A 14,833-nucleotide genomic window follows, 5' to 3' on the forward strand; every position below is an offset into this window, starting at 1 on the left:
TGCAGGTAGGATGCAAGAAAGCCCTACCTGCCCACTGACTAGGCTGACATTTTTAAAGGGAACCAGATTCTTCTCTCTTCTTCACTCAGGGCCACAGACGAACCACTGAAGAAAATGAGAATCACCTAAGTAAGAAAAATTTAAAACAGCTGACAGTGACCCATCATTCACTGTATGCCAGTCACTGTGTTAAACGTTTTGGATGCATTAAACTCAATCCTCATGCAACCCTGTATGTCATTCCTCCTTAGCTTTGTTCTAAATAGATAAGTATGCTGAGAGCCATACTGTATGACTACTGGAAATAATATTTTGCTATTATTTGCATTTTTGCTGAGAAAGACAAGGGAAGGAATGAACGGAATAGAGAATTTTTAGTCAAATAATGTATAAACAAGGCACTCTTAAAATGACTACTTAACCCATATATACACTTGCGCTTCTGCAGCTGTGCAGATGAAGGTGAAGCTGACTAGAAGGTTATAGCCAGTGAACAGATAAATATTATTATATGTAGGTTACAGTTATTAAAACTAATGCTCCTGTCCTAACCCCTTTGGCTCAGTGGATAGAGCGTTGGCCTGTGGACTCAAGAGTCCCAGGTTTAATTCCGGTCAAGGGTATGTACCTTGGTTGCGGGCACATACCCATTAGGGAGTGTGCAGGAGGCAGCTGATCGATGTTTCTCTCTCATTGGTGTTTCTAACTCTCGATCCCACTCCCTTCATCTCTGTAAAAAAATCAACAAAATACATTTTTTTTAAATTAAAATGGTGAATTTTATTTTAAAAAAAAATAAAATAAAAACTGATGCTCCATCCCCAGGTCACACAGTCAGTCATTTTGAACCAAGATTCAAACTTCTGTCTCTGGATTCCACATCCAGTTTTCTTTCTACCACTCCAAGGACCTCCCTTTTGCACATCACCTCAGAGGAAACTGAGTGCACTGGTCTCCTCCCAAGGAAAAGACCATCCTATGCATCACGAGTAATTACTCTGGAGAGCAACAGACTGTTTGTCTTGTTCTTATTTTGTTTACATGTAGAGAGAACATTGGCACAAAGCAATGGGTGACATGTTACAGCTCTTGAAGCTCCAGGCAGGAAAATCAGTAGTCACACCCACATTATTCAAGAACCAAAGACGTTGTGTCTAAGGTTCTAGGGATCAAAGAAGCTTGCACACACACATCCCTGGGTATTATCTGGGACCTGGCTACAGGCTCTTGAACATCCCTGTTGCTAGTTCACGCTATATTTTGGAACACAAGTCTTTCACTAGACTAATAACTCCGGCTATAAAATGAATTTTGGGGTGAATTACTTTAACCCCTTGAGCCATCTCCCCTCTGTCAAATGGTGAAAAAAATAATACCTTTCTTAGAGTATTGTGGGAGGTTTCAATGAGAAACCTCTATTATCTGTGCATCTCTATTAGAAAAGATGCCATCGTTAGCGTCTTCTGCCAAGAATTACCCAGGCTGAGACAAACTGGGAAAAACGCCTTTTCCCTGGAGTCTTAAAAACATCTGAGACAACACTCATAATTGCAAAATCCTGTCAAGAGAATACTACAGGTGAGGAGACAGTTGGGGAATGAAATGTTCACCTTGCCATTTCTGAGAACTGAACATGGAGGAAAGAACATAAGCGTGATAATACTGATGATTTTGAGGACAAACATAAAAAATGCAAACACACCCTGTGTGTAATAATGATAGCTTGAATTTGTAGAGTATTTTTATCCTCCCAAGACTTCAAAGTACTTTTCATATATGTTATCTCATTTACCTTCTCAGCATCCCTCTGAAGCAACAAAGACAGATATAATCATCCCCGTGTTGCAGATGGGGGAAATGGGGTGTAGAGAGGTGATTGCTCTTTCTGAGGATGTTAAGACACAAATCAGGCTTTTAAATTTCCAGTACAGTACAGTCTTTGGTAAGCTGTGGTATCATTCTTACACATGCATATACATACGTGTATCTGACCACCATTTTTCTTCAAAACTGATTCCTCTCCCAGTTACCATGATAATGGTAAATAGTACTATTTACCCAGTTGTTGGGGTTTTTTTAATTTTTATATATTGATTTTAGAGTGAGAAAGAGAGAGAGAGAGAGAGAGAGAGAGAGAGAGAGAGAGAGACAGACAGACATTGATTTGTTGTTCCACCCATTTATGAACTCACTGTTGATTCTTGTATGTGCCCTGACCAGGGATTGAACCTACAACCTTGGCATATCGGGACGATGCTCTAAGCTTGGCCAGGATTTAGTTGTTTAAACTAGAAACCTACGTGTTATCTGGGATTTCTCCCTTCCTTCCTCTCCATCCCTTTCTATCAACAACTCTGCCATCTAAACCCCCCCCACACACACACACAAATAGATTTCAATTTCTACCCACTTCCCTTTGCCTTCATTTCACCTATATTTAAATCATCATCAGTCTGCCTCTGGCTTTCCTAACCAGCTCTTCTGCTTCCATTTCTATCTTCGCAATCTGGTCCTGAATATAATGGCATTCATAGTGAACTCCAAAAAAATGCGTTTCAGAATATATTTTATTTCCTTACTCAAAACTCATCAATTTCTTCCTATCACACTTGGAATCAAATGGTTACCACATATTATAAGACCTTGTATGTCACCTGGACCCTGCACTGTTATACTCTACCACAGCACTTTGTTATCTTTATAATACTCTTTCGCTAATTTTTGATTCTTTATTTACTGTCTATATAGTAAATATAAGGATCTGAACATAAGGTCCCTGAAGGTATGCTCTGGGTCTGTCTTCTTCACCACAGTATCCTTTATAGCCAGGCCATAGTGGGTACCAGAAAATATCTCAAACATGGAATTAATCAAGTATAGAATGATATTTATTACATATATATGTATAACTTTGGGATGTAATAAATATCATTCTATACTTGATTAATTCCTTATATATATTTCACATATATTAGTAATTCATTGTCCTCCACACAGGAAAGCAGGCAGACCATGTCCCAAATTCTGTTTAAAGTCAATCCATCAATCAATGCGTTTTTATATAGAAGATGGGGATACATGACATTTCACAGTTAAGCTGGAGAAACAGCTAAATACCATCCATGTATGTAACACAGAACATAAAGGCAATGCTAGTTTGTCTTCATTCTAGGTCTAGTTAACCTTGTCAGCATATACTTAGTTCCCAAGCAAGCAATCAAGGTGATGCAGTTATTTTCAATTTTTCCTTCTTCCTCTGCTCCCCACCCCTACCCCAGCACCCTCTCCCACCTCCCATCCATACAGATGGATGATCCAGAGACTATCAGGAATGCTTCTTAAATCTGTCCCTTCAGGCCTGCTTATCTCCTATATGGACAATAACTACCTTCTCTGCTTCTGTTCTCTCTAGGGTACTTGATTCTGGAGAGAACTTTGTAGTCATAGGCTTGTCTATCTATCAACTGAGTGATCATTAGGCATGCTTTTGTCTTCTCTACCTGAGTTTCCCCTATCAAAAAGGCATAATAGCCAAAGCCAGTTTGGCTCAGTGGTAGAGCGTTGGTCTGCGGACTGAAAGGTCCCAGGTTTGATTCTGGTCAAGGGCATGTACATTGGTTGTGGGCACATCCCCGGTAGTGGGTGTGCAAAAGGCAGCTGGTCGATGTTTCTCTCTCAGCGACGTTTCTAGCTCTCTCTCTCTCTCTCTCTCTCTCTCTCTCTCTCTCTCTCTCTCCCTTCCTCACTGTAAAAAATCAATAAAATATATATATATATTTTTAAAGGGGCATAATACTACTATGTACCTCAAGGTTTTTGTGGCTTTTATCCTAGATAATAAAAGGCTAATATGCAAATTGTCCCCTTGGGAGTTTAATTGGGGAGTTCAACCACTTGCTATGAATGCACTGACCACCACGGGGCAGTGCAGAATTAAGGCCCCGATCAGCCCTGATCACCAGCCAGGCTAGGGACCCTACCCATGCACAAATTTCATGCACTGGCACTCTAGTTTTATCTAAGTTAATAAAAACAGTATGTTTGGAACCATGCCTGATACATGGTAAGTGCTTAATAAATGATAACTAATATTGTTCTCTTATTAGAATCTATATTCCAACCTTGATCTATACTACCTGTTCACTGAATGACTTTGCAAATTAATTTTCTGAGTTTCAGCTTCCTTATCTACACAGAATGTTCTGTGCTTTAAAAAAAATGACAAAACTCATTGAAAAAATCTAGCGTACTACCCCTCTGGCACATAGTAGGGACTCAATGATATGTTTGTTTCCTGCCTTCTTTCTATATACATATCTGCCTGCACCTGTTTCCATAGAGTTATAGAGTGGATTGGGTTAACTCTATGGTTCTTTCCAGCATTAAAAGTTTACCTCCCATTCCAACTGCATAAAGGATACCGAAGGATAATGGAATCCCCTTGTAGAAAGCCAAGTGGTCTTGGGGTGCCTAGTTGTCAGGAAATTAAGCTCCTAGCAGTTAGCATCGGGCAGACCCAAAAAAGCTATTTTCGTCTGCAGTAGTGGGAAGGTGGTGCAAACTCCACTGTCTGGCAAAAAAAGGAGGGAAAAAATCTGAGCAGATGTCATATTTATAGACACTCCCCAAGGATTTCAGTTCAGTTGGAATGGAAGCTAGGAAATGAGTAGGAGGTAACTCAACTGCATCTTCCTCCACCTTCTTGAAATGGGTCTGAAGATTTGAGGAACTGTCTGACAGCAGAATACTTGGGGAGAGCTGGAGTTCTCTCAACTGACTCTAAATCCAAACCTGCCTCCAGGGAGTGAGTGGCTCTTGAGGTTCCGTGCAGTCAGAATTACCTGCAAATGCAGACACTGGAACATTCTCCCTAGAGATTCTTACCTACTAGGTCTAGCATGGGTTCAAGAGTCAGGTGATTCTAATATGGATGATGCTGAGACAACAATTTTTTTTGAGAAACCCTAACCCTAGAGTCGCCCAGAGGCACAGTGAAAAGGGGGCACCTCAGGTGCTGTCTAGGGAAGCTAGCTTATAAAGGGCCCTCTAGTGCTGTGGTTTTGTGGAGAAGCATAGAGGAGCTTCTCACTGGAGACACAGGAGAGCCATTGAGTGTTGCCACCTCTATTCGTTCCAGTCTGCCCCCTATTTCTCTGCCCACTCCACTGTTCAGTGCTCAGCTTCTCCTCTTAATAAACACTTGCTTGTTTATTATTATTATTTTGTGTGTATGTATATGTGTTGTTGTTGTTGTTGTTGTTGTTATTGCTGTTGTTGCTGTTGTTAATCTTCACCCAAGGATATTTTTCTATTGATTTTTAGAGAAAGTGGAAGGGAGAGTATGAGACAGAAACATCGATGTGTGAGAGACACATCAATTGGTTGCCTCCTGCAAACACTGGATTTAGGGTCAGTTTAGAGAACTCCAGCTCTCCCCAAGTATTCTGCTGTCAAACAGTTCCTCACATCTTCAGACCTGTTTCAAGAATGTGGAGGAAGATGCAGTGGAGTTATCTCTACCAGGGCATGGATAGAGCCTGCAACTGAGATACGTGCCCTTGACCGCAGTCAAACTCCGCACCGTTCAGTCCACAGGCCACGGCTCTATACACTGAGGCAAACGGGCTAGGGCCAGATTTATTTTTTTTTTTTTTCAGTTTTAAAAGGAGGCAAAATATTAGCCTGTCGAGGGAAACACACATGGTTGGCCCCAAATTACCTAAAGATGGACCAGGGGCACCCACGTCAAACCTCAGAAGGTCCTGTTGCTTAGCACTGTTAAATTTCAATGAAAACATGCCTAAAACTAGGTTCCCCTAGTCCATTTCTGACCCAAGTTGAAAGATAAATTTAACCTATATGTGGAAAACATAATAGGGTTTCTTCATTTCCATTAAAAATACCTTCCCTTGTCAAATTCCATTATCATTTTAAGAGTTTAAACCTTGAGCTGGTCATTTTGCTTCAAAGCAAACTTTACCTAACCCAAACTATTAGAGACAGTGTAGATAAATATCCCTCACTCTATCTAACCATCTTCGGAAAATGAAATTCCATAATCTCTCTTGGAAACCCATCTTTATATATTAAAGATTGTTTATCGATTTTCAGACTCCTCTTTTTCTGACCAAATTAAAAATAAAGATTGACTTTTCTAATGCATTTAAATAAGCCAGCTTAAACACACACACACACACACACACACACACACACACACACACACACTGAATTCACTGGGGCCTTACTCAATTTATCCATCCTAACATATAAGCCTATATTCTGTGATTTAATAATGAGTACAAATAACCCCAACCTAACATTTTCTTTTGTCTATAGCCTAACCCTTCACTTTCTCACTTTCTTGTTCCTAGATAAATTGTGTATTTAGGCCTGGCAGGTGTGGCTCAGTAGTTGAGCGTCGACCCATGAATCAGGAGGTCAGGGTTCAATTCCTGGTCAAGGCACATGCCCGGGTTACAGGCTTGATCCCCAGTAGGAGGTGTGCAGGAGGCAACGGATCAATGATTCTCTCTTATCATTGATGTTTGTTTCTCTCCCTCTCCCTTCCTCTCTAAAATCAATAAAAATATTTTAAATACATTTTTTAGATGTGTGTTTATTCATCTTCTTAAAAGCATAATTATCTTAACCCAAGACACTGATCATGCTGCACTTCAAATTCATTTTTCTGAAGACTTGCCAGAATTCAATGATGGTTTTCTTCCTTTCACTGAAATATTTCCTCGCTATTTTTCTGCTTCTCATTACCTCACCCTATACTGCCAAAATTTCCACCCCAATCTTCACATTGTTCTTACAGAATTTCTGTCTTCGTAGCTTTTTATTTTCTTTTTTAATTTATTGGGTTGACATTGGTTAATAAATTTACATAGGTTTCAGGAGTACAGTTCTATTATACATCATCTGTATAATGTATTGTATGAGTCCTCATAGTTTCCTAAACAGTTGTGTGTGTGTGTGTGTGTGTGTGTGTGTGTATGTGTGTGTGATGTGTGATGTGTGAATCAGGCAAGTATGTAAAATTTATCATTTTTAAAGTAATAAACAATTTTAAAAATTAAATTTCCATCACCTTTTTATGCTTTATAAATTAATCAAACAGAATACCAAATAAATTTAACATAAATTATTCTTCATGTAAATTACATAATATATAATAAAAACACTGAATAATTCATCAAAAGATGTATTAATGGTTGATGTTAACAAATCAGACGTAGGCATAGAAATATAGAAAATAGGTTTTAATCATCTCACTCAAAATAATCTATTTTTCTCTGTAATTCAAATGAGTTGCTACAAAGGCTTTTTTGAAATAGAACTGAGATTAGGTATCAGTCCAGTTGACATTCTTTCTCTTTCACAAGATTGTGAAAGACTTAAGATTAAGATCATTTCCTTGTTTTCCATGATGCTTTTATGCAAAAATGATTTGCATAATTTCTTTTCAGTCTCCATTGAATTTCTAAAGCTATTTTTCAAGCAAACTTCTCCACATGTCTCCAGTGTACACCATCTGTCTCATCTCTCTTTCTCTCTCTCTCTCTTTTTTAAGTATTACAATTATCTTATAACAGAAGCTGTCAAATCTTTATTCCCTATGGATTCTTTCTTTTGATAAATGAAAAGGAACTGTATATATTGTTATGTGTAGCTGTATGAATGTGACAGGGGTTAAGGAAAGGTTAGATGTTTAAAGAAGTTATGGCTAACTTGACATATTGGAGGAAATGTGATCAGGTATGCTGGCTAGAGCTTTTAAATCAGATTCTTTACCCCAGGAAAAGGAAGGAATGTTTACTCAAAAGGTCTGGAGGTCTTAAAGCAGTGAATTTGCAAATAACCTTACTAAGAGTTCTGTAACCCATATTACAAGCAATAGAGAAAATATGGAATAAAAGAAGATGACCTTACAGGTGAAAAATTGCTTATAAAGTCTATTGGCATTGGCAAATAGTTGATGCTTTTCCTGGGAAATCAAGTTTTATGTTTACATAGTAAGGATGTACTCAGCAGGAACTTCCAGGAAATCACATGATTACCAAGAAAAAGTCGATATTGAAGTATTACTTAGGAAAAAAAATCCTGCCAAAAACATTTAAAAGGCTTAAAAAAAAATAGACTCACAAAGAACTGGAATAGATCATCCTGGCTGGTGTTGCTCAGCTGGTTGAGCATCATCCTGTGTACTGAAAAGTCAAAGGTTTGATTCCTGGTCAGGACACGTAACCAAGTTGTGAGTTTGGTCCCTGGTTGAGGTGCATATGGGAGGCAAACAATGTCTCTCTCTCTATCTTGTTTCTCTCTCTCTCTCTCTCTCTCTCTCTCTCTCTCTCTCTCTCTCTCTCCTTTCTTTCTGTCTACAAAATCCATAAAATCATATATATTTTTTAAAAGGACTTTTTAAAAAATGCAATTGATAGAGTTTATGTAGTACTCAGAATTTACAACCAATATATTTTATAGTATTTCATACAGATTTTATTTGAAACTCGATTTCAATCAATTTGTGGAGTTCTAATTACTGAAATCTAGTAAGGAGCTGCAAAGTACAGTTAAAGATTCAGCTACCCAGAATCCTTGAAGCATGGGGTACTCTTGAAAAATCATCCTTTACTTGGAGGAAAATGTTTGAAATACTGTACAAGTTTCCCTGTTTTTGAAATAAAAGACACAAAAAAATTAACATTTACAGATGACTCCTGGCCATCGTTGTAAATGTTTGTTATTGTACAAACATAATAGTTAGACTGTAGAGTCAGGCAGACTTGGGTTTTGAGTCCTGGCTCTGAGAAATTTAATAATGTGATTTTAAAACCTAGATTCATCATCTATAAAATGAAGATAATGTTACCTACCTCATAAGTTGTTGTGAAGCTTAAGAGAGATAATACATTTTAAAAGAGAGTGCTTAGTACTGTGTTTCCCCAAAAATAAGACATCCTCCGAAAATAAGACCTAGCGCATGGAAAGATAAGACATCCCCTGAAAATAAGACCTAGCGCAACTTTGGGAGAAAAAATTAATATAAGACACTGTCTTATTTTCGGGGAAATAAGGCATATTATATTTACATGGCACTTTGGAAGAACTAAATAAATCTTCACTAGTCTTAGTCTTAGTCTATATATATATATTTTTTCTTTGTATTTTGTTTTTATTCTCTTAAAAATATTCTCTAGGAACCCCTTTTGGTCAACTTGCATAGAACTAACTTATCCTTTATAATAGTCACATAATTTTCCAGGTCATTTTCCTATTAGTAGCCACTCATTATTTTGAGTTTTTGCTACTCAAAACAAAGCTGCAATAAACATTCTTTTTCTATGCCTTTATGTAAAGAATAGATCCCCCAGGATGGAATTTCTGGGCCAAGAGGAATGCACATTTCTAACACATATTGCCAGATTTCATTTCATAAAAACAAAGCAATTTAGATATTAGAATTAGTATTGGCGTGATTATTTTACATTGAGGAATTTAGGAGCATTTTTCTCTTAATAACATCAGCATTCTCGATTTTTAATCTTGTGTTTGTTATCATTTTTCTCCTCGTCTCTCTTCCCTTTCTACTGGCACCAGAAGCTACCCAGGCCTTTTAATAGTGCGAGTTTGGAACTGCCTTACAGGAGGAAGAGCAGATGAGGGCCCAACCCAGCCATGCTGCTTTGTCAACACCTTTACGTCTCTGAGATAAACTCCAGACCCATCTTCCACTTACAGGATTCGTGCTGCAAGAAGTTGATCCTAAGTCTTTTCATATTCTTGGCCTGCGATATTCCCTGAGGTCTGACTCTCATGTTTGGAATTTTCCTCTCCCACTCACCACCTCTTCATCCACTTTTGGTAAATAGTCATCACCTGTAGGATTTATCTTAATTTTTTTTTTGGACCTCACTATCAACATTTTTTTTTTCTGAGCATGTTAGTCACTTGTCCTATTTCCAACTGCTGGTTTTCTCAGATCCCAGCCTTCTCAGTTGGGGCTTGGCCTTAGAGCTACAGACTGTTACTTCTCACTATTTTCACAGTAGCAGTCTTTCTCAATTAATTTCTCCAAACTGCTAGCATCTCGGTAATCAATTAGCCCAGACTGTGAGAACTGTGTGTACAGCAATAGAAATTAGTCAAAATGGAGCAATATATCAGAGTTCATCATCTTCTCCTTATCTGTATCTACCCTTCCTATATACAAAATATATGTATCTGTATTATAGAATTGACTTTGTTTAAAAAAATAAGATTTTATCTTATATATTTTCTTTGTATCTTGCTTTTTATTCTCTTAAAAATATACTCTAGGAATCCTTTTTAGTCAACTTGCATAAAACGAACTTATTCTTTATAATAGTCACATAGTTTTCCCAGTCATTTTCCTATTAGTAGCCACTCATTATTTTGGTTTGGTTTTGTTTTGGTTTGGTTTGGTTTTTGCTACTCAAAACAAAGCTGCAATAAGCATTCTTATTTCTATGTCCTTAGGTAGAGGATAGATTCCCCAGGATGGAATTTCTGAGTTAAGAGGAATGCACATTTCTAACACATATTGCCAGATTTCATTCCATAAAAACAAAGGAACTTAGATTTCTATCACCATGGTATGAAAATACTCATTCCACATCCCCAAATCACCCTTGCTGGCTACCATTCTTTTTAATTGACATCATTTGGTAGGTGCTGTATGATATTGCATTAATAGTTTAAATAGCATGACCCTGGCAACAAATGAGGTAACCTCTTTGTTTATTGTTTGTCATTTGGATTTTCTCTTATTTGTTAGTCTTTATCTTATCCATTTCAAAAGACCCCTTTGCATGTTACAGATGTTAGCTGCATCTGACACTGTCATTACTAACATTTTTTCCCAATTGGGAATTAGTCTTTTCACCTTCTCTATTTTTTTTATATTTACATATAAATTCACTTTTTAATTGTTTAACATTTTGGAGCAATCTCAAATTTACAGAAAAATTACAGGAACTATATAAAAAACTTTCATTTTATTGAACCATCTGGGAGTAAGTTGATGACATGTTATCACATCATCTTGAAGATATTCTCCTACATAACCACAATACAACCAGCAAAATCGGGACATTGACACCCACACATTATCACCAGTAAGTCGTCTCCTCCTCCTCCTCCTTTTTCTCCTCTTCCTCTTCCTCCACTTCCACATCATCACCAATAACAGTGTTTGCACAAAGGCCCATTCAGTTCAGAATCACACATTGCATTTATTATCATGCCGCTTTAATCTTCTTCAACTTGGAAATCATTTCTCTTTCTTTAATTCTTGTAATCATAGGCCAGATATTTGGAGAAATTGGGTTTGAAAATATTCTTCATTATTATGCACCTTAAAAAAAAACAATCATGGAAGTGATGTTGTGTTCCTCACGTGGCATACCAGCAGGCGGCATGTGATTTAGATTTGGTGTTGTCCAGTTTCATACCTTGACTAAGGAGAAGTCTTCTGGTTTTCTCCACTGTCAAGTTTTGTTTTCTCCCTACAGTATTTTCTTAGGATGTATTTTAAGGCTAAATCAATATTCTCTTCTCAAGCTTTTAATTTATGTTATGTTATATATATATTTTCATGCTTTTTCATTTTATTCAAAGGGTTATATGCATTTCTTTCACTGCTTATTTTGATGCTCAATTTGTCCCAGATTTGTGGGCATTGCTTCAAGCTGGCTTCTCTACTCTTTTGCTATGTCCCCAAATTCTTTGGACACCTTCTTGCATTTTGGAACCATACCATGTTCTGGGTTCCTTTTGGAATTGCCCTGCTCCAGACCCGGAATCTCACTTCTCCAAGGAACTCTGGTTCACTTTAGTGGACAGTGATTTTCAGAAATTAATATGCTGGTACTACTGTACTCATAGCTTTTGCAGTATCTCTACCTCAGTCCATCTCAGTGGACTAATAAGGAAAACACACACACACACACACACACACACACACACACAAACACACACACATTGGAGTCCACATTTATTTCTATATCTATATACATTGAAACCCATGAGCCCAAGATACTTCTAATTTCAATCAATACCACAGAGCTGACTCTATTTTCTCCCTTCTTTCCATATTTATCACTCCTTCTCTTGGTTCTCATTTTCCTCAGTATGCATCCTTTTTTATTTTATTTTATTTTTTAACAATCCTTCTGTATAAGATTTCCCATGCCCTATGCTGGTCCTTTCTTCTTGATGAAACCTCTCTCACACCACCCATGCTCTGCCTTTCTGCTCCCCACACAGGATCTCCCCCAAGGATTTACTCCTACCTAGTTCAGGCTCCAACCCTTTGGTCTAAGCCAACCACCTGTGAGGGCAACTTCTTCATCCTTAATGTTCCATGTACCCTGCACCATGCTGTCCTCCTATGCAGACACCTGACATCCACTCTGGTACATTTCCCAGTGTGAGCTCTCCCTTTTAGATACATCCTTTGTTCTGCTTGGTCTCTGACAAATCACACCTTGCCACCCCTCCATGTGAACACCTTTTTTTAAAAAAAAATTTAATTTTCTCCATCACCATGTAACCCCTTTATGCCCTCTCCTACCCATAACCCTCTACCCCCGCAATTACCTCACTGTGGACATCGTTATCCTGCTCAATTCCGACGTTTCTTTCTGGGCTGCCCTCCTACTCAGCAACCCTCCTCACCCAACTAGGGCTCTGGCACACTACTCCAGTCTGCTGCTCTGTGGGGGCAGCTGCATTATTCTCCCACCCAGGCTCTGTCACCCACTCAGATAAAGAGAGCTCATTCCTGAGGTGCTCCCCTCTACCCTCCTCCTCTCACTCCTCCCCTCCACCTCCCAAGACCCCGGGAAATCTACCTCAGTCTCACCTAATGGTTTTAGGACTGAATTGTTCAGGTAGGGGAGGGAATGGGAATGGGAAGAGATGGGAATGGAAGAAACTGAAGAGAAAGGAAAGGATAAAGAAAGTGAAATGAGAAAAGGGAAGAGACAGGAAAGAGCTCTTTATGATTTTTTTTTTTTCTGTACTCAAATACGTGTCTTTTTACTTATAGCTTTTAGATTTCCTTCTATCTTATTTGGAAAATTTCCTGAAATCCTAGGTCATATAGTTCCTTAATTGTCATTCTATTTTCTTTTCTTTTCTTTTCTTTCTTTTTTTTTTTTTTTTTTTTTTTTTTACATTTAAGTCTTTAATCATCTGGAATTTACTTTTTTGTTATGGCATGAGATTCAACATTGCATTCCAGGCGGATGGCCAGTGGTACCTCATCACTCACCTCAACACACTCCTCCAGCTGACAAAGGAGAAAACTAAAAGTTCAAAAGTGGGGTGGAAGGGAGTGAGCCAGGGAGAAGTTGCCAGCCTAGATGGACATGCAGAGCAGAGTGCACTCAGCTCCCTCACCTCCCACAGCAAGGCCTGGGAAACAAGCTTTAAGAAATCTGCTTGTAGCCCTAGCTGGTTTGGCTCAGCGGATAAAGCATTGGCCTGCGGATCAAAGGGTCCTGGGTTGCAGGCTCCTCCCCAGCCTGGGTCCTCATCAGGGTTCATGCAAGAGGCAATCAACCTATGTGTTTCTCTCACATCAATGTTTCTCTCTGTCTCTGCCTCTCCCTTTTACTTTCTCTAAAAATCAATGAGAAAATATTCTGGGATAAGGGTTAACAACAACAAAAACAACAACAACAAAAGAAATCTGCTTGTAGGAGCGGACCTTTGGGAGGAAAGGAGGCTGGCATTCTCTCCCTGGCTGTGGGGCCAGGACAAGTTCATTAGGAGAGAGAGGCTGACCTGTGTCTCCTAAAATTTGAAGGTCACGTCAGAGTGCTAGAGCTTGACTCTTCCCTTGAGGACTCTGGAGGAGGCTGGTGGACTGGAGCAGTCTCTACAGCAGGACAAGCAGGGAAGGATGCAATGTAATAGGTGGGTTTCTGCCATCTGACAGCAAAAGGACGCTTACATTTTTTTTCATAGTACCATTACATAGCAGGGCTTCAGTCATCGAAATGATTCCCAGAAAGAGGGCTAGGGTGAACTGAATTCCAAAATAAAACAAAACTAAACAAACCCTCTCCCCCACAAGAAAAAATAATCCCCACAAAAAACAAAAGGCAGAGGGCAGGGGGTGAGGGTGGGGGGAATGCCTGGGGCGTTTCAGAGGTCAGCTGCTGAGTGTAACGTCTGCTCCACGGAAAGGTGTAGGTGTGAAGGTCCCCGAAGGGAATCTCCAAAGACTCAGGGCTTTACACCAAGAAGGAACCAGAATTTGAAAATGTGTCATGAGAGAGGATGTTTGACTAACCAAAGAAATAGTACAATGTATGGGAACCGAAGGAAACCAGACTTCCAGTGGCGAGCATACAATGGAAGATACAGATATCAAATTGTAATGCTGTGCACCTGAAATGCATATAATGTTATTAACCAATGTTTCCTCAATAACTTAAAAATAAAATAAAAAAGAAGTCATGCCAATAGTCCTTTTCCTCTCTACACACTTCCTGTCTCTCTTTGGAGGAGGCATGGGGAAGACGGAGCATAATCACACCCTTTCTCCACCTCTGGTCTAGAAAGTGGTGAGTCCTGAGCCGGGGAAAGAGGAAAAAGCATTGAGTTGCATGAGACGTGGAGGTTTTCATTTAGATTGGACCAAACTGCAACGTAGCTGAAAATGGGACTGTTTTTAGAATCAAAAGTGGGCGAGAAGCCATGGGATCTACCGGAAATGTCACAAAGAGCAAGGAAACATTTCTGACCCAAAAAATGTGTGAGGCAGTGGAGGGAGAACACAGAGACGTTTCCTGTCTGC

The sequence above is a fragment of the Pipistrellus hanaki genome (genome assembly GCF_964339955.1).
Source record: "Pipistrellus hanaki genome assembly, chromosome: 5".
NCBI lineage: Eukaryota > Metazoa > Chordata > Mammalia > Chiroptera > Vespertilionidae > Pipistrellus > Pipistrellus hanaki.